General features: G+C 43.7%; 1 protein-coding gene across 9 annotated transcripts in view; it reads left to right on the top strand.

Annotated features, from left to right (window-relative positions):
• The first annotated feature begins 328 nt into the window (after nucleotides 1-328).
• ATXN1 (ataxin 1) overlaps nucleotides 329-20,719 on the top strand; it is a 228,125-nt gene continuing 207,734 nt past the window's right edge. For 6 of the 9 annotated variants that reach the window (XM_072853313.1, XM_072853308.1, XM_072853312.1 and 3 more), the window contains exons 1-2: nucleotides 329-616; nucleotides 6,859-6,979. The gene's annotated coding sequence lies outside the window, so the exon portion shown is untranslated. Of the gene's footprint in view, nucleotides 617-1,427; nucleotides 1,540-2,179; nucleotides 2,339-6,858; nucleotides 6,980-20,719 lie in introns of those variants that run through there. The other 3 variants (XM_072853311.1, XM_072853309.1, XM_072853310.1) reach the window with 2 other exon arrangements.

Raw genomic sequence — 20,719 nt, forward strand, 5'->3', positions numbered from 1 at the left:
GACTTCTGTGGAACAGCGGCGTGCGCAGGGATTCATCCCGCCGTAGAGAGCCAGACTGGCCTTTCAAGTGTTCCAAGCAGAAGGAGGAGGTAAGTGGCGAGCCGAGCCGAGCCGAGCCGAGCCCCCTCCCCGCCAGCGCCCCGGGCCCGTCGCCGCCGCCCCCGGGCAGCGTGCGGCGGCCCCGCAAAGGGTTAAGGCCGCCTTGGCCCGGCGGTGCTGTGCGTATGCAATAATCTGTGTGGCTCTCTTGGCCGCCTGCCAGAGTGTTGCCTTGCCTCCTCCTCCTCCTCCTCCTCCTCCTCCTCCTCCTCCCTCCCCCCCCCTTTTGCATGAAGTAGGATCCTTGAGCTGTTGCAGAGGCAGCCAACTGCTCCATATTTGGCTTCTATTACCCATTTACATGCTGGAGAGAGGAGAGGGAGCGAGCGCTGTACCGCAGACATCATTTCTACTACAGTGGTGGAGACATCCCGGACCTGTGTCACTGCAGGGGGAAGGAAAAAAACCAAACAAACAAAAAAGCAGACCCAAGCCCCGTGATCAGCTAGGAAGACATTTGTGTGCGAGTCTCTCTCTGACCCCCCCCCGCCAACCCCACCTCCACTGACACTTTACAGTAAGTGGCTTTTTCTTCCTCCTCTGCTTTTTGCTCCCCCCCCCCGGCTTCTTCCCTTGTTTAGACTGCAAACCGCCGGCGATTTCCAGCTGGAAAAACACGGGGCCGGGGGGGAGGGGAGCGCACTGCCCACCCCGCTGCGGGGCTACAGCCCGCCTCGCTGCGACCGCCACGGCCCGGCCCGGCCCGGCCCGGCCCGGCCCGCAGGCGCTGCCGCCGCGGGCCCGGGCTCGGGCCCGGGGGAAGGAAGGAGGGAGGGAGGGAGGGAGGGAGAGAGAGAAGGAGGGGGTGCGGCCGCGACATGGCCGAGGGCGCCGGCGGAGGGAGCGGAGCGGCGTGCGGGAACACGGTGCGCCCCGCCGCGGGAGCGGGGGGCCGGGGCGGCCCCGCGGGGAGAGCCGCTCGTACAGCCCTGCCTCCCCCCCCGGCTCCTTCCTCCTTCCTCACCCAGCTCCCCCCCCCCCCCCGGCCCGGGCGGGGTGTGGGTGGCCGCGGGGACGGTGGACATTTTGCGAGCCGCGGCTGCCCCCGGTGCGGCGGCCTCGGGGTGTGCGTGAGCCTGCGCCTGTGTGCGGGGGTGCGGTGTCTGTGCGTGTGTGTGCCGTGCGTGTGCCGTGCGTGTGGCGACAGGGGCTGTGTGTGTGTGCGTGTGGCTGCGCGGTGCGGGGGGGCCGTGCGGTGCGTGTACGCCGGGCGGGCCCGGCGGGGCGCAGCGCGGGGCCGGGCGGGCGGGCCGGGTGCCGGCAGGGCCGGTGGCCGCCGCACGGCGTATGTAGTACGGGGCTGGGCGGCTGCCGGAGGGTGAATGAAGCGAGGAGGAGGCGGCGGCGGCGGTGGAGGAGGCGGCGCTGGGGCTGGGATGTGCCCGGCAGCAGCCCCGTACCGCTTCACTCAGGGCCCAGGCCGGCTGCAGACGCCACCCGGTACTGCCGGCCGGGGGAGCGGGGGCGGGAGGGGCAGCGCCGGCGGAGGGATGGGGCGGGAGGGCCCGGGGGGAGGGGGGCACCGGGGGGCCGCCGCCCCGCTGCCTGCCCGCGGCCGCGGGCTCCGGCCGGCGGCGTCCCGAGGCGCCCGCCGGGAGCGGGGCCGGGGTTCCCCGCCGCCGCCGCCCCGGGGCTCCGCTCGCCTCCAGCAGCGGCCTCTGCCCGCCTGCCGCTGACCTACCCGCTTGCCCCCTCCGCCTCGGGGTTTGCTTGGGTCGGGTTGTGGGGGTTCGGGCTGGTTTGGGTTTTTTTTTTGCCTGAGGCGTCGTAATTTATCGGCAGAAAACAAATAAATGACCCCTCGTACGTTCGTGGGTGCTGAATCCGTCAGTGCAGTTCCCCAGAATATTCAAGTCTAAATTAAAGCATGCTGGAAAACGTTAGCTCCTACTGTAATAGTAATAGCGATAATAATAAAATGACAGAATGGGGAGCGATTTACATGTTATTGAAGAGGGAGGAATTACTGAAGAGTAATAATAGAAAAGAAAACAAGTCGGAAGCCCGTTATATAATGCACTGTGTAGATAACGAGAGCGACAGGCTATTTTTATTTTGTTTACCGTATGCTGTGTAATAGGGACTCCTCCGAGCAGCATCTCTCCCCCGTGAGCCCGAACTCCAGACAGAATTGGGGAAGAATTTTCAGCATTCCTGTTATGCCCAGACGAAGAGATCCGTGTGTGTAAAACCTTCCTCCTTACAAATGTTTTCTGTGTACAGATCGGCAAGGGTGCAGGTACATGACATTTGCCGGAGACCTTTTCCCTTTCATATGGTAAAGAAATCCATATTTTGTAGCGCAGGCTACACTTTAACGCTCGCTATTACGCGTTTTATGCAGTAATGGTTACTTTACGTGTCAGATGTGGTCAGGCATAGTGAGTTACTCTGCTTACACACCGAGAAGTCAAGGACTTTTAATTTCAGTTTCGAACGAAGCCTTCCCCTAAAGGCTTCGCGTTAATCTATTTCTGTTCGGGTGATGGAGACGGTTCAGTTTTATGATACGGAGCAAGGGTTATGAATGAGGGAGAGGGAAATTGAGAATGGCTGGGGAAAATATTACGCCGTAGTTATTTTTGCGATGCTGCGAGATAATAGTAAGTTGTAATTGCACGTTATTGCACCTAATTTGTTTGTAAAACTGGCCCGGTATTTTATGGGCAGCAGTTTTTTTAAAAGGGTGGCTGTAATCTCCTCACTTTTTACATAAGGCAGAGGTCGATGGATTTTCCTCTGCGCTCGCCTGTCTGTCTGTCTCTCTCATTATGTAGCAACATGTCAGCGGTGTAGGCTTTCAGCGCGCTTACTCCAGCCCTGATCAGTCATGTAATTAGATCAGGCTGCCATGGTAACAGACGGTGTTCACCGTCCATTCAGGTGTGTGTGCGGCTGGCAGGCGACCCACCGGGCTACCGCCAGCCCTGCGTGTGCCATGTTGCGCTGCGTTGGTGCTGTACGGCTGGCACGGCCACCGCCTCGGGCTTGCCGAAAATTGAAGGATGCGGGTGGTGGTTTCCTAATGGCTGAACTTCTATGGAAGGGTGTTCTTTGCCTACTGTAGTGTCAGGCAGATGGCACGGTACGTGGCACGCTTAGCAGGTTAGCCAAATCGTCGGTTCCAGTTGCGTTTATTATTAGCAAATTAACAAAGGTGTGGTACTTTGTAAAAATTCTTTTGGCTTATAAAAGCTTGCATAAAAAGTTTCTTCGGAGTTTTCCTTTTTTTTTTTTTTTTTTTTTTTTTTTTTTCTGGCTGGTTTAACTGTTTGGTGGCTGTAACGGTGTTTGTGACAGTTCCCATTCCAGCATTCATATTTTAGGCCACGGGCTTGTTGTTCTCCACTCACGTACTGTACTTTACACCTTCTGGCCAGTAAAATTAAAATCGGTGATACCTGATATCACTGTTGTCACGTAGGTTTGTTAAGTCCCCTCATAGTTCTTAGCAAGGTCTAGGCCCTTTTGCGTTTTAGGTGAAAGCTGACTTCATTTTCTCGTGATAAAAAACTAAGTACATGCTATTAAAAACACTTTTCTCATCAGTAAATAACTCATTTCTGATATTGGTATTTTTTTGCTTTTTTTGGGTTTTTTTTTTGCATTTGTGCTTGTCAAAATATTATTGCCACAGGGCAGGAGACTTTCTGCCACAAAGTTAGTAATACCTGGAAAAAATATGCAGTCTGATTAGCTTCGATCTGCATACTGCTCTTAAAAATGTATTTAACCAAGGAATGTATATTTGTTTTCATTCCCAGTGTTTGGGCACCACTGTTTTGAGCCACTTTTTCACAAACGTAGGTATAATTTTTTAAAGGCGCCAAATTTGGCACTCTGTTCTAATGTCATAAATCTGGAGTGACTCCAGGGGACAGGATTGTGAGCCACTTACATGGGTGTATATCTAGAATAACTCCGTTTATTGGACTTAATCCAGGCATGTAGTAGAGTAACAGAGCTCAGAAAATGATCTGCTGCGTATCACTGTTATTTTCTCTGTATCTTTTTACGGCAAAAAGCGCTGTGGGCTTAAATAGGATTCTTGCCTGATTAAGGAGCTACATTAAGCATCTGCAGAAGTGGTTAACACCCCTGTTCCAGTCACTAATCTTGTGTGCACTTACACTAATATTGAACTTGGCCTGGAGGATTTCGTGTCTCAATGATGAGAAATCATCAGCACCCACAGCTCCCGAGCGTTTGTAGTACCAGGCTGGAACATAATGCAATCCAGAAATATCTTGGTAAAATAGATACTTTAATTGCTCTGATGGTAAAGCACCGGAGCTGGAGGAGGTGATGAGAAGTGCCTGTCGGTGCGCTCAGCTCTTGGAGCGCCAGGCAGCTGGCAGTCTCGGGTTCGGTGTGACGAGTTTGCAGGTCTCAGCCTGCCTGCCGAGCAGAGGCATTTCCCCTCGGCGGGGCGAGGGGACAGGGAGTTCGTGGACAGTTTTCTACACCCGAAGTGCAGCTCTTCAGTGCCGCGTCTAACTCGCCCTTCTTGTTAGGAGAGAATATCCCCTGCTTGGCACGACCGCCGCTGTTTTGGGCCTCCATACCAAGGAGGTGGCTTGAAATAGAGGAGCCTGCTAGGAGGACAGGCTGGAGAGGGTGGAATAATCGTGCACAGGATGACTCCTGTAGAGTGAGCCTTCGTGTGCCGCATGCTGCTTATACATATTTTATTGTAAGACAAATTACCTGTGTGACTAAGGGCATTAGAAAGTAATTATTTTCAAAAAGGCCATATATACATAGTTAAAAGGCTTTTTGAAAATAAACAGTGCAACTTTTCTCCCTTGCCCTTCTGGCCTGATTGAATTTATTTAGACAGGTTGAAGAAACTAGTCTTGTTTGAAAAGACATTTACAAGAGACCTGGAATTTCACTTAACAAAAATTTTTATGTAATAGATACAGTGGCCTAGTTTCCTGTTAATTAAGAAAATAGACACTTAAATGCAGTCACCTGAAAAGCAACTAAGGATTTAAACATTAGAATTTAAAAATAATTGTTTTAGCAATGTAGCTAGTAAAACAAAATCAAGGCCTAATTTTCCCCTTGCTGAAGTTTAGCAGCACATCTTAGTAGATGGCAGTCAGGATTATCATTGTCATTGTTCACAGAGTGTGCTGCTTTTGTTGTGGTGTACTAATTGAAGGGAAATGCAAGCAAGAAGTATGGCAGGCTCTAAAGGAAATGCGTGTCAGAATTGCATAGATGGTCTGAAGCACTGGCTGGCTGCAAACCTACTCCAGCATGTGAGGCAGCTCATGCTGATGCCGCTTGAGAGAGGTCGGGCTATGTGACAGCCTTAGCTGAGCATACAGGTTGTGCGTGGTTTGGCTGCTTTGGAGGACTGTACAGGTACAGTGTGTACAATTCACACAGTGCAGATAACAGATTTCGTCGTAGGTCTCTTCTGAGGCTGCTCTAACCAACTCTGCTTTAACAAATAAAAATATAATTAGCATGAGAAACAGAAGTACGACAGGCTTGGCACAGGTAAATGTTTCATTGCAAAAAAATGACATGCTATATTCCGGTGACCTCAGTAGCCTAAGCTTTGCAAACTGAAAATCCTGACCTCATCCTTTTATTTTACTTTTGTGCAAGACTCTAAGTGCAATAAATAAATAAATAGGTATTTGGACAAAGGCACTGTATTTTGGAGTCTTGTTCAGTGGTTCGCATTCTTTATGTAAAGAAGTTGAAGATTTTTACTTGGTTTTGGCTGAGCTGATACATGACTAATGTTTTAAAATGTAAGAAACTTTGCAAACTCCTGACTTTTGCAAAAAGACAAAAACCCGATCGATGACCATAATTCCTTTTTGATCTCAGTGCATGTGCTGAGAATGTAATGCTTCATGGTTTTTTTTTCCTTAAAGCTGTAATCTGAGATGGTTGTACAACACTTGCAAATCTGTGTGTGTGCATTGGTCCTAGTCTGCAAAGTTACTTTAGTACATGTCCCAGTGAGGGTTTTGCTGAATGAGGATTGATTAAAGAACCTATCTAGAGTTAAGTATGTGTATAAATCTGTCCATAAATAGGAACGAGTAAGTATGCTCATAAACTGAAACAACAAAAATGCTTCTCAGTGAGGGAGAAATGGTCCCACTAAATCCTTTTATTGTCCCAAGAGCGATAAAAATATTTGGTGAGATTCCAAGTGAAAAAACAAAATGTATGTTGTTTAATATGTGATGTCAGCAGAAATTCAGTGCTGGCTCTTCGTAATTTTACTGAGCAAAAATACAGAAATAGAAAAAAAATTTCACATTGGTAGAGTTTTCCTTTGTTTATATTATTTGGTAATATGCATCGACTCTAGCATGCTGCTGTTAATGACAAAATAGTGCACAAGGTAATGTCACATTCCTAAAGCTGATTATTTTTCACCTAATAGTAGTAGTTGCAGCAGTATGTTTTCTGGATGATGCCCCTCCTCAAATAAAATATGTTCTGTTGGCAGTGAAGACAGTCATCTCAACTCGCTTATGATCCTTCACCTCATTAAGATCACATTTAGGAAAAGAGCACTCAGTTTGAATAAATGGGCTCTGCTCTCTACTGCGTGTGCTCTGTCTGCAGGATTAAATCTATAGTTTATTTGTGCTTGAGTAATAGCAAAAGCAGTCTCTCTCAGTCTTCATTGGGGTGTCATAGCATGTTGTAAATTGTTTGACTCTTAACTGTTTTTGTTTCTTTTTATTTTGGTTTCCATCTCCTCAACTCCTGGATCAACAGTCACATCGCAGGCCAAGCCAGATGGGCAAGCAATACAAGCTGTGAATTTATTCTTGATCCCTGTAGGACAGTGACCACCTTCATTTTTGTCTTCACCATACAGATATGCACTGCCAATAAGGTGAGAATATAATGCTTTTTATTTCCTGTAATGAGTGTACACTGTCTGCTCTGGGCTTCAATCAGCGTGGGCACCTTACCAGTATCTGTATGATTACCTACCCGTGATATGTTTGTACTTCCATTGCCTGGCAGTAGAGGTCCTTGAGAAACTCTAATCAGAGCAATTCCATTAACTCTGGTGACTCAGTTCGATGACTTACAGGACAGTGGGTTCCATATGAGTGGTTTTATGCTCACCTCAGGTCGCAGCATATTCAGTTACTAAAAGATGATAGTATGAATGGAAAAGTTTACAGGCTTTGATTTTTGTTGTAAAATGCCACGTGTAAAATTGTATAAATCCTCACTGCACTTCTATGAATGTTTTCGGTGGTTCTTGTTGCTTGCAGCCTGCTTGACTTTTCCAGTGTCCCGAGTTCCTCCTGTGTGCTAAACTTTGGCTGGCATAAGGATACTTCCCAGGATAACTAATCACTACTGACGTGCCTGGGTGTCTTTTACTCTGGTTTGAGGAATGTTTACAATTCTTCTGATTTTTTTTCCCCTGAAAGCTGTAGCCAGGCAGGAGGTAATAGTGCACATATATCAGTCTGCTCTCCCCTCTCTCTCCTTCCCATATGGCTGTGGAGAATACCTTGAAAAAACCAAGTCTCAAGGCTCAACGGTCATACTGCCAATAAAAAGAACATAAATTTTTATTTTATTTCTTTAATCTGATTGTCATTAAGCCAGCCTGGTTTTTTGGACCTGTTATATGATTTTTGAGTGCTTGGGATTGGCAATACTGCTAATGCTTAAAAAAAAAAAAGATAAAGGGTCATAAGAAAATCGCCTGTGTCTTTAAATAAAAGCAAATGAAATGTAGTGGTTACTTGCAGAAAATAAAAGGATTTTTTTTTTCTATTTACAGACAGAAAACTTAATTACTACAGTGTACTGTTTATGAGGGGCTGATCAGAAAGTCTCCATTGCAGAATAACTTTTTAATGTATACAGCATGTCATAGAAGAGCATGCAGCACATAATTTACATTTTATTGTGGCTGCAGGGAAGGGTGCTGTGCTTTAAAGGGAAGTTGTCTGAGCAAGTAGTTACATGCAAAGACATGCCTGTTACGGTTTACAAATGAGCTTGAATGGTGGGGGTGGATTGTAACCACTATATCTCTTTGGAGCAATAAGAATTTTTTTAGAGTGAAAAACCAGACAAAGTGCCCATGAGCTGACACATTTCACCTTTCTGTTTTGGAAGAAAACTGACTGGGTAGCAGCTATTGACTTGGGAGGTCATATAGAAGGAGGCTTGTTGTTATGACGCTATCATTTCCACAAAACATTTCATTTTTTTCAGAATTAGCTTGGGTTGTATGAAATTGTATTTATTTGCAGAAGTGATTACTATAGGAAAGGTTTATATCTCTTAATTAGAAGAAGTAATCGTTTATAGTATATTGGTCAAATTCTATGAATAATCGTATTGTGTTATCCACAATGTATTGCTCAGTCACCTTGAATATTTTAGCATCTGGCATTTCCTGCGATTGCATGAGAAAGAAGATACTCGATGTTAAGCAAACATTTTGGATAAAAAATATAACCTAGTTAAGTCTGGTGCAGAGGCATGACAGGAATATAGTACTATACTGCTTTTTTCTGTTCCAGTGCAGCTTGAAGTATAGTGGTGTATTTGTGGACCTTAGATCAGATTTGTTTTGGCTTCTTTTCTTGTTGTTGGACATTTTAGTCACTGAGTTTGGGGTACCTCTGTTGGCCTCATTAGTTAGTTCTCATTTTCTCTAAGGAACGGTCAAAATCAGGCCCGCTGTATAACTAAATAAGTGAAACAAAAGTTACTGGGGTAGAGACTGCCTGCTTACAAGCATTCTCTCTGTCACTGGGTGTAACAGGCGGGAGCTCACAGTAGTAACACGTGAAAGAAACATGACCCGGTGCCGTGCAGCCAGCAGCCGCAGATAGGTTTCACAGCTCGAGACAGAGCATCAGATGCTAAGACCCATCGTCTTTTCTGGCTTTCACATTTGTTTCGGGGTGAAGGTGGCAACAGCCCTGCTCCGTTTAGGCAGACCTGGGTTATTACCACGCAGTCTGTCAGAGGGACCGAACATCGAGCACGTTTGACTGAATGCATCCAAAATCTGATCTCAGAAACCTTACTTTAGGCCTAATGGCCATACACGTGCGTTCGTGGCTTTACTTGCATGAGGAATCGCATGGCTTCAGGGAGTAATGTCGCTGTCGTGTGTGAGCTCCAGGCGTGCTTACCCTTCCAATTCAAGCAGCATTCTTGCAGAGCCTGCTAAGCATCTTGCCTGAATAAGGACACGGGGATTAGTAAAAATAAAATCAAAATAAAAATAAATAAATAGAGATACAGCTTTTTTTTTTAAATCATGACTAGTTAATTTTAGCCTACGCTAAAAAACCTAGAGTTATTGTTATTTGTTCAGAGCGTGCGCTGCCTCCTTCCACGTAGGCAAGTGACTCAATGCTTTCTTTTAAACAGTTGTGTTGAGAGGATTTTGCATGAGACAGTGAACATTTTAACACCTAAAGAGTTCTTTTTAATCTTTTCCACTGTCGAGTCACTTGATATCTATTAATTGCGTTACACTATTGGGTTGAATTCACAGCCACAGCCCATTTGTAAGAATTTTTTATTTGCTGAATTTTCCATAAGTATGTCTGTACGCTATCTAATATGGCTTATTTTTTACTTAAGACATAATTTCTGTTTTATGCAGACTTCTGGCTACTGCTCTCTGTAAATGGACAACAATCTGTCCTTTTAAAATACTTTGTAGTGAACGTAAAAAGAGCTAATCCATCTCGGTATTAGTGTGTCCAGTGGTGGCTTTTTGATTGCCATATCTGTCCTTTTATCCTAGCTGGTTTTATTTCTTCCCTCTAATACTGTTTAGTAAGGCCTACAACAGCTGTAGGGCTAAAAGAAGGTATGCGATGGAGATTTTGAATGTATTAAGAGCACAAGAGAAACGGAGATGTGAACTAGGTGTAATTGGATAGTAATTAGAAATTTTTTTTTTTTAAATTGTTTGTTTTGTGTGTAAGTGAATAACTGTAAGGTCAGTTAAATGAAGTGATGTGAGCGCAGACTGACATCTTAGAAATGAGGCTTTGCTGTCCCCTCAGCCCTTCCCCGTCACCTCAGCCCTGACCTTTCATGTTTTTGCTCTGTTGTTCCTTCAGCAGATAATGAAGGTCTGATGTCTGACTGATTTAAAGTTTTGTAACACGGTCTAAAGTGTAAATGGAGTTGGGTGTAGTGATCTGTCTACATAAAAACACAAAGGCTCACGTTCATCGTGCAATATAAGCCAAGACCTGAGATTTGAGTCACTTTCCAACTTCTGCTTTAAAAAGGTGTATCTGCAAATGGAGTAAGAGACTTGCAGTCCCACGCACTGTAACTTGTTAGCATTACTTTAAAATACGGGCTTTCGGATGTTAGAGTAAGTGTTAGAGAGACGGAGAGCTTCTACGTGCTGAGGGCTGAAAGTGGTGAGATGACTAGATGTGCTGTGCGGTTGTGTATAAGCTTCAGCATCTGTGCGTGCCCTCCTCCTTGCCTCTCCCTCGGCTGTGTGTGTTGGGCAGGGACGTGCCACTGGGTTTTGCCGTGCCTCGTACCAGGGGTATGCTTTTGGTTGAAAGTTAGCCCAAGCAGCAGCATCTGGATTTGAGTGTGTTAGCTGAAGGGTTTCTCATGGTGAGATACTGCGATGGAGGCGACCCCCAAGTTTGATAATTCCTTCTTTATTTTCTGATCAGTTACTCAGCAGTGATCAACTCAATTTGGGACTAGCTGAAAACCTGACTTAAGGATTTATTAAGTAGAGTCGTTCTTCGCTCTATAACAAGTACAAATGTTGAAGTGTTTCTCACTCGTATTGGAGTGTGGTTGTGACTGTTACCACATTTTTGTTTGTCAGGTACCCAAGCGTGAAGGCCCTTGTAGTTTTGTAAACTTAACATTTCTGTGAGGCCAGCTACTTAAAAGAAGGTTAGGCTTTAATGGAGAAGGATAATTACAAAAAGCAGGCTTAATCCTCCTTTACTGTGCTCGGAATTTTTGTGCTAGTGAATATTTTCTCATTGGTGCGGTTCCTTTTCAGTGCCATGTGTAGTAACTGAGTAGAGAGTGATTTTTCAAATTAATATGATAGTAAAAGTATTTCTCCTCTTCCTTCATCCCCTCCCTGGTACTGTGCCGTGTTCATAGCTTTCCCCAGATAGTCTGACAGCAAGTAGATCTGGAATGGTTTGAAAATTCACTGTATGCAAGAGAAAAAAAAATCCTAGTGGATTATTGCACTAGAAGAAGTTGTAAGTTTATTCTCCATGTACCCCTAGTGGTTAAAAACCCATAGCACTAATCATATGTAATGCATTTTTATTTACAGATTAGTAGGCTCTACTCTGACATATGACTAACAGGGAAGCCCCTCCCTTTAACAGTTGTATGTCATCTGCTTCAGAGAACTAATTACTTGGCAATTCCCATTTGATAATTCCCTCTTTATTTTCTGATGAGTTACTGAACAGTGATGAGCTTGTTGAGCAGAACACCATGCTTAATCTGTGCTTCAGAAACTACAGTGCAGGCCTGGGGATATCATTGTTTTCTAAATGCTGTTTAGCCTTGCCATAGGAACATTGAAACCACGCTAAGACATGTTAACAGTTCACAGTTAACGGTAAACTTAACGTGAGTGATGAGCAGCATTTGCCAAAAAATAAAAGAGGGGTTTAGATTACTGTTGCACTGCAAACAGGATGTTAAATACGTCATTTCTCCAAAAAAACCAAAACAAAACCTGACATAATTTAGACATTAAGAAGCAGAAGCTTGTGTCAGAGATACCTTCTGTGTATCATTTGTCCTCTTCACTGAAATAATCGATTTAAAGGAAATTCTATTTAATAAAACCCACTGTTTCTTGTAATATCTATTTGACAGTTCAGCTGATGCTGGTGATGGTTGCGCTGTTTTAATGTGAGATACTTAAATAAATGAGCACTGTGTTTTCTCTACTGTTACCTGTCTGTTTTATTCCTCCCCAGTCCCTTTTCACGTTCTTGTACTCTAGTGGCCACAGCAACCCTTGTTTCTGGCTAGGGAATGCATTACAAGTCTCACTGCTAATTACAACATCGCAGTGTTCCTAGAGGGTACCTGAGTTCAGCGGTGCTTAGCTACAGCGCGGGGCGAGGGGATTTATGGGGTGAAGTGACATCAGCCTGCTCATGGCAGTGCTGGTAAGGTCAAAGTGAGTCTCTCTTGCAGATCAGGAGTCAGATGGGTCCTGCTCAGACCCAGCATCTCTGAAATTCAACCGTGTGAAACCATGCTATCGGCTTTGATTAAAATCTTATTATTGACTTCAGTAGAGGAAGGTTTGTGCATCAGCTGCAGTCACTTTGACTAGCTGGTGGCATTATCCCACAGGTACTGATTACATGCCTGAAGAATTGCATTTTAGCTGAGCCAGTGCTATAAGCTAGGAACTGGGCTATTTTTTCTTTTACTTGAATAAGAAATGTAGTATTTTGTGTATTAGCTCACATGATGTTGCATCATCAGGCTTGCTGATTTATTAGATATTCACAATGATATCTCTTGGCCAGTACTGGAAGCTGTGTCACAGGCTTGTTTTATCAATGAGAAAAATGCATTTGTACATAGTTACATGTGTTTTTTGTAAAATTAATCAGAGGAACAGTAATTTTATGAAACATAGAGTTCAGAACAGATTAATCTACTTTAATTGTGTTCATGAAGTACACCAGCTATAAAATCTTTTGAAAGGAATATTAATCAAGTTGATCAAAGGTGGCTTGAAGTACAGAATTCAGATATGAACACAATTACTTTCTATCTGTCTGTGCGTTTGCTGTAGCTTGGGTGATTATTTTTTTTTTTAATTTTTTAATACAAAAATAAGTTCCATTTTGCCTTTTTTTTTTCCCCCTACAGAATGTGTCACGTTTTAAAAACAAAGATACAAGAGGGTAAAACAGATAAAATTTTGTATTTTATAAAATGCAGTAAGTAGCGAGCATACTAAAATAAGCAATTAAAACCCAACAGAAGGTCATTGAACCATTTTTTTAAATTTTTAAAAATTTTTTTTTGATCCTATTTAATTTTTTTAATGACTCAGGGTATCTCAGGTAGTGCTGTATAGGCATTGCTGAAAACAGAAATCCTCCATAAGAATCAGAAAAGAAATACGACCGTGAGCAGAATGCCCCACCTGCGATCTGAAAGGTTAGCTTACACACCTGGGAGTTGTCCCTTGACAGATCCTTCTACAAACCATTATAGCTGTTGTGGAGGGACCTGCATCCCGAGCCACAGTGTCATTCATTTTATAGAGGCAGCCAAAGGGTTGGCTCTGTAAAATGGTGATTTGGGCTGATCTTCAACTGCCTGCTCAGAGGTGGTCTGTCCACCTGTGAATTGTCCAAACCACCCTCTGTTTGCCTTCCTCTTTGGGCTTAGCAGTGTTTCCCCAAAGACTGAGGCTCTGCTCGGACAGCATTGCCTATGATTTTAGAAGAAATTGCCAGAAGTGCCTAAGGACTACAGATTTGGCCCAGGGTATTTTCTTCCCTCAGCAAGGGGAGGCAATGTTGGTTGTCATTAAGATTGAACTTTGGAGTAAAACGTTTGGCCCCAGACACACTGATACTGGTATTTCTATCAGTATTTATGCAAGTAAACCACTACTATATGGATATCGTGAACATGATCTTTCAGTTAACATGATCTTTCAGTTAACACAAGATTTTAACTACATACTAGTGTCTTAAGATTTGAGCATCTGGTTTAAAACAAACAAACAAAACCCAACTCATTAACTATGGTGGAGGTTTCTCTGTTGACAACCGCTGTTGTCTCCCTGACACCCAAATGAAATGGTACCTTCCCCCCTGCTTTATTACAAATGAGAGAACTAATACATCCTAGATTTTGTATTTCTTTCCTCTGGATTCTCTCTCCCTTTTTCCCTACCAGCTACCCTGGCCTGTGTTAGCATGACTCCTCTGTGAGCAACACTTGCTGATGGAATAGCCAAAGATGAACTGGTGGATCTGGGCAAACGCTTTGCCTTTGCATCTCCTAGTTTGCAGAACTTAGAAGCTGCTTCACCTCTTTGCTTAGGTCTTGTCTGTCTCCTCTTTGAAGCAGGGATGAGTTTCAGGTTTCCTACTTACCAGTCTTGCTAAATTTTCTTGGATGTCTGGTGTGATCTGGCCTGATATTTTTGTTGTTGCTGACACAGTCTTGGAAATCACTTGTAATTTCCTTTGTGAACTTGACAGTTGATTAATTAAACTGTGGGGAGATAAGTGACGCAACAGTGCTGCCTCTCTAATGTGTGTTTTGAGGTGTGTGTTCTACTTTACGGGGAAAGAGGATGATGGTGGATCTTATGCACCAATAATCTATAGTTTAAAATTGCACTGTGTTTGTTTGGATAGCACACAGTGTTATATAGTGACTTAAAATATATGTGATACTACAATACCGGAAGGACCAAAGAAGGAGTAAAAAAATCTGTATTTTGTTCCATATTTGCACAAGCTGACAGAATAACTCAGTCCTGGTGCCTGGTCTTCAGCTGTGAGAATGATACAAAGTGGCATGGGTATGTCCTACCATTTGTTGGTCACCTCCAGTTTATTTTGTTTGCAGCTCACAGGCAGATTCAGGGGGAATACAGTGTGTAGTGACTGAGTGATTAAAGTAATTCCTGAGTGGAAGTATGACATTTGTTATGTGACACTGCTATCCAGATGTTGTTATCTGTTAGAGTACACCCAGAAAGGGCCCTAAGGAAAATAGAGGTGGGTAGAAGGTTTGTAGTAAGCATCTGAAATACATTAAACAGCAACAGTCAAGTACACCCCTGTTACCTAAGGAGTCGAACCTGTTGAATGTCACTTGGCTGTATGGAATGGAAGAAATGCAAACTAAGACACACTTCTGCTATGTGTGCAGCTCCGCTATGAAGTGCATTCATCTGAGCTGTCAGCTGGCTGGCTGCAGTGTTTGGTGCTGTTTATACAGCTCATCCAGAGTGTCTCTGTGAAACCAGTAGTGCTGCGCAGCCTGTGCTGCAGCAACCAGGTTTTTATGCTCCTTATCTTGTTTAATGTAAACTGTGTGTGTTGTGCATCGCACTGAGGTGCTCAGCTAAAGGCTGTGGTGGAATAAGATGTCAGGTTCCCACCTCTGTTACTTACTTGGATGGTTTAAATGGAACCATGTCGGTGTAAACGTGGTGTGACAGAGCATGGGGTCTGGCCTGGGGTCTCCGGGGGACGTCGGGGCCCTCTGGACTCAGAGCTGTTGCCGGCAGGTCAGCATTGCTGTTCAGACACTGCTTGGTTGATGCTGCGGCAGGTGAGCTTTAGCTTGGCTTTTCCTCCAGGCAGAGAGGGAATGAAAACTGTTCCTCAGTCAAGTGTCATGGGTCTTCTTTCCGTGCTTTGGGTGGATGTGTTGGTGAACTAGACTAACCTTTCTTTATAGAGCCCAAGCAGTATTTTGCCCTTTCATCCTTCTGTCCCCTTTTAACCTTTTCCAGACTTTATTCTTTTGTTGCTGGCCAATTAATTTTTCTTCTCACCCCCTTCTCTACCGAGATTCTCCCATGCTCAGCAGTTCTCGCTGCTGTGTATCTGACCTACTTGTACAGCTCCCTCACCAGGTTTGTTACCTGCATAATACTTTGATTGTGTGTTGGCCCTTTGTTCAGCTTGATTTTTGTCTGTGTTTCTATGTGTCTAAAATCCATTTCTGCTTAGAGGGTTTCAATACCTCAGTAATTTTCTGCAGAACTGCAGATTTGAATGTTGTTTCATCTACCTCTCTTCCTTCCTCATTAGTCATAGCTGGATTCTGAGCTTTGCAACCGTGATGATCTGCCTGGACAAGCCTTTCACTCCATACAGCCTTCCCCTTCTCCTCATGGGAAAAAACCCTTTATTTCTTCTCTGCAGCTTCACCATGGGTGCCCGTTTCCCTGGCTGAACATTGCATTTTCAGTCCCGCGTGCCCCTGCCAGTCTTCTCTGGCTTCCAGCTGCAGTATCTCTTCAGCAGGCATCTTGCTTTTCAGGCTTTTCAGCTGGTCTCTAACAAATCATTTGCATATATTTGTATAATATTACATGCTGAAAGTGTAAAAAAAAAAAAAAAAAAAAATCAGTTGTTTTCTCTGTACCTGAGCATGAGCTGGGAGCCACCCCCTTTGGGTCATTTGTTCATAAGATAATGGGGGGGTCACTGTTATTTGATTAGCAGACCACATGATATGATAATAAAGAATTCTTTTACTGTGCTAATAGCAGCACTTCAAATTGTTAATGTTAGTAAGCTTTAAAAATGTAATATGGTTTCCACATGTCATACTGGTGAGACAAAAGTAACAGCTTGGGCAGTTTGCCTTGGGTTTCCAGTTGTTCTCATACCGTGACTCTGCTCCTGTCGCAAAGTTCTGTAGTAGCAGGTTGCAAAACTTTCAAGATGAAATGTAAGCTAAGCCAAAAAAGAATGTTTGAAAAGTACGTCATTCAGAAGAAGAAAAGAAATTGAACATGGTATGCATTCTGAGTGAGGCTCTTCAGTGAGGGAAAAATTCCTGGACCGCTATGGAGAAGTACAGGAATGAAGCACCATACCACTGAATGAGGGAAGTTCACAGAAGGTATGAAGTGAAAAAATGTGAGGGGGTTTTTTTTGTGTATCACTGTGTTTTTGCCAAGAACTGACTATTGGAATGATAATGTGGTTATAGTAGATTTTAAAAGAACCCAATTTAATAAGTATTTTGATTGATAATTTTGGAGATTATACATTTTCTCAAAAAACTAGACTTTTGACTGAAAGGAAAACTGTAAAAAATAATGCTTTTATCTGAAAATTGATACCCCTTCTTATTATAGGTAACACCAAAAAAGGTATAAATTAAAGAATATTAGAGGAAAATACACATTTTCCAAATGGATTTACTCAATGTATTTAACAATAGCTTGAGTATAGTTAGGTTCACTTTTCCTGTACATAGACAGTTTCCAAAGGTGAGAGAAGCATCTGGAAAAAACCAACCACATGCTTATAAGATTACAAAAATTGGTGCAGGGACCTCAGAGGTATGAGTTACTAGTTTTAAAATCCTCCATTAAAAACAAGACTAGACTCCATATTGATGGAGTCCTTTTAAAGGCAGTGCCCTTTTAATCAGCAAACAGGTCCTCTGTGCATCAAATAATTAAAAATAGAGCAAAGTTTCTGAACAAGGCGTCTGGCAGAAGCGTCTGTACTTCCATCTGTGCATGATTAGCAGAATGTTTCATGATATTTAAATAGCACAAGCTTTGCTCTCTTTTTTATTATTTGTTGTGCTGAAGACCTGTTTGCTTGTTAAGTGGTCTTTTTTGAATAGTTACTGGCAAGGAATCAGGAAAGTGTATGAAGACATCTTGTACACACTGCAAATGCCAAATTGTCCCTTTTTTTCAGAGAGACACTGCCCTTACTATTTTTTTTGATGGGAGTTTTATCACATCCTTCACTTGGTTTTTAAAATTTCTTACGGGCCAGTTTGTTTCAGAGGGAGTTTAGCACATATTGTGGTCACTGCCCATGGACTACGGTTTCACTGATACTGCCATTCTTTTTATAACAGTGGAGCTCAGAGGCACGTTACCGTACGAGTACGCACCAGGGTGTACGTGTGGCGGTTCAGATCTGCAGCTTCTGCTGGCTGTGCATGGGAGCCATGCGTCTAATCTGCTGCGCACACTGCTCTGAAGCCTTACCCTTTCAGCAGGGACGTAATCAGCCAGGCAACAGCTTTCCAAGTGGTTTAGAGGCCTTAAACTGGGACTCCTCCTTGCTGGCAGTCATTCAGCATCGGATTGCGTGCTCTTCGTCTCTGGCTAGCAACACGGCGCTTTGCAGTCGTAGCCACTGATTTCCTTTCATACTAATAAAGTTTTCGTGTGTGTGTGTTTTACAGGGACCTGAACAAGTAGGTATGCAATGAAAAGAAGCCAGCGTCTGGGTGCTAAGTGTGCTGCTGTAGCGGGTTGAGGGCAGTTTTGTTATGTGCAAGTGCCCGGTTGTTCGGAGCCGGCAGGCTGGCAGGGAGCTGAGACACTCCGATGGGCTCAGAGGTCCTTTGTGGAGAGCTGGTATTCAGTCTTTGGACAATTTGTGTTCTTGGATGGGCACGGAAAATAAGAGCTTTTGTGGCGTGTGTAAGTGGGGTTTACTCTGTAGCTGGGCTTTTTGTTGCTGTTTTTTTTTCTGCTTGTGTTTGAGAAAGGCTGTGATGTGTGAATACTGACCTGGGTCATCTCTTAACTTCAATTCAGGACTTCAAAAGAAATTGTGGTTACTACTGAGAGAAAAGTTGTTCACCTGGCAACATAAGTGTATAAAATATGTGTGTTCGTACCTCAGACAAAACAATGAGAAGCTTTGGCCTTGGAGAAAGAGCCTGCTATGAGTCTCCACGTAGGGTGCACCTCACCTAGCTAGTGCTGTGTTACTGGTGTCCGTTGTGCTGTTTCTGGCCCAGCTTCTGCAGAGTGGAGTGCTCTGGGGTCTCAGAGCAAGTTCTCTTCAGCAGGGTTATATCTTACATGTGCGAGTGGTTGGAAATTCAGGGGGCGGTGGGGGGGGGGGCGGTGGTAGGACCGTTTTGCAAGTGCCTGTCCGTCGTGTGATTCGGCTTCCAGGTGCCCAGGGAGGCCTGAAGGTGAATGAGTAAATGCAGAGGAGTCCTGGAAGGGCAGGAGAAGGAGCAATCATGTTTTACTGTAAAAGCTCAGGGCAACATGTATGCCCATTCCTTCAGCTAGACCTCTCAACTAGGGCATGAAGCAGTTCCACTCACATTTTACCCACATGGCTCCTAAAAACTGATAATTGGTCCCGTTAACAACTGATTTCTGCAGAAAGAAGGGGAATTACTTCTAGAGCTGATTCTTGATCAATGCAGTTTGGTGGGCCTAATACTAGCATCCCTCCAGGAGCAGGAAGGAGAAGGAAGACTCGGGCTCATTTTAGAAAGATGTACAAAGTTGTGTTGGTAGATTGGTTAAACTAAGCTAAGTTTTGTGTTTTGCTCCCAGTACTTGTTCTCGGAATAGACCATAATGGTTTTTTTGGAACAGCTTCAGCTTATGTTGTGAATGTGAATTAATTAACATTCGTATGAATTGCATATTGTCCACTGGAATTTGTTTTTCTGTCTTCTGTCATGCTCAAGGTACTTCAAACACTTCAAAATAATGAGTTCAGCTATAATAGTGCTGTGGCTCTGTAGACAAACATAGCTGTCCTTCTGGGTGCAACAGGAGATCAAATTCAAGGATGGTTTTGCTGATTGGAGTGGGAATAATACTGGTTGTGATGTTAGTATTACCCCTGCTATTTTTTAAAAAGTATTTGTGACAGGCTCCTTATTTTGGCAGACTGGATTTTGCTGTTTATTACTTCATTTATATCTCTCAATGCAGTGTAAACAGAATGATGAAGAATTGCAGGGCACATTGTTCATGAACTGTTGTTTAAACCTCGTTGTTGCATTTCTAGCCCTGATTATTTCACATCATGACATACTACATAAAAAAGCTGGTAGCCTTTGATTTCCTGAAACAAAACCAAAGCTTCCTTTTATGACCCTGCAAAAGCACATTGTAGCAAATCAGGTAAACTGGAGTTCAGCCTAAGATGCTAGGATCCTGTTGATTTGTGTGAAAAATGAGGGTTCTGTTAGTTGTCTGCAGGTCTCCGGAGGAGAGGGAGTGCCTTGTATCGCTCAAAAACAATTCGTTTCAGCTGGCTGGAGAGAAGCATGGATAGCATCCAACATACAGACGTCCCCAAGTACAGGGATTATAATGGAAGTGTTGATGACCAGTCAGTATAGAGATATTAGCAAGTATTTATATAACTCAGAGTTGTTGACTACTGTAGATATGTTGTTTTAGGCCCTGTTCCTACCGGTGTTCCTCCTGTTGACTTTCGGAGGGTTAGGATCAGACCCCTTTGGCTCAAATTTGGAGTGAAGTTAATTAAGACTGAAAGAAACGTGCACGTTCTGAAGTCAGCTTCCAGTTTCAGAGGGCAAAACAATGGAAATAACTGACCTGTACAATGATACTGAAGTACTTTATGGCATGATCAAGCCATACACTGAAAATAAAGCTTTCCTTGAGTTATTTGGGATATTGAATTTTGATCTGTAGCTTGTAGTGTTGTCTGTTAACGGAAGGCTCAACATGGTTTTTGTGTACTCCTCATAAAGCTGTTCTTTGACAAGGAGAAAAACGTATCTATCTAATTAACATGCACCTTTCTGTATATGGGAATAGGCATTAATTATTTTCAGTTTGTACTATTATATGAAAGCTTCTCTAAAACTTTGGTAGCTTGGTAGGAAGGAGTGGCAGTTCAGAGCATTCTCAGCTGTGCAGCTCTAATGTATGTTGCTTTTAAAGACACCTACATGTTACAATAAAAATACCCCTTATAGCCAAAGATACGTAACCACAGTCTAGATAATTACAAAAGAAAGAGACTCAACTAAGTACTGAAACAGGAAAAAAAAAAAGGCAAAAATGAAAGATTCTTTTTTTTAAGAGCAGTAGAAATGATAAAGGAAAGAATTACTATTC

This window comes from Ciconia boyciana, chromosome 2, assembly GCF_034638445.1.
Source record: "Ciconia boyciana chromosome 2, ASM3463844v1, whole genome shotgun sequence".
NCBI lineage: Eukaryota > Metazoa > Chordata > Aves > Ciconiiformes > Ciconiidae > Ciconia > Ciconia boyciana.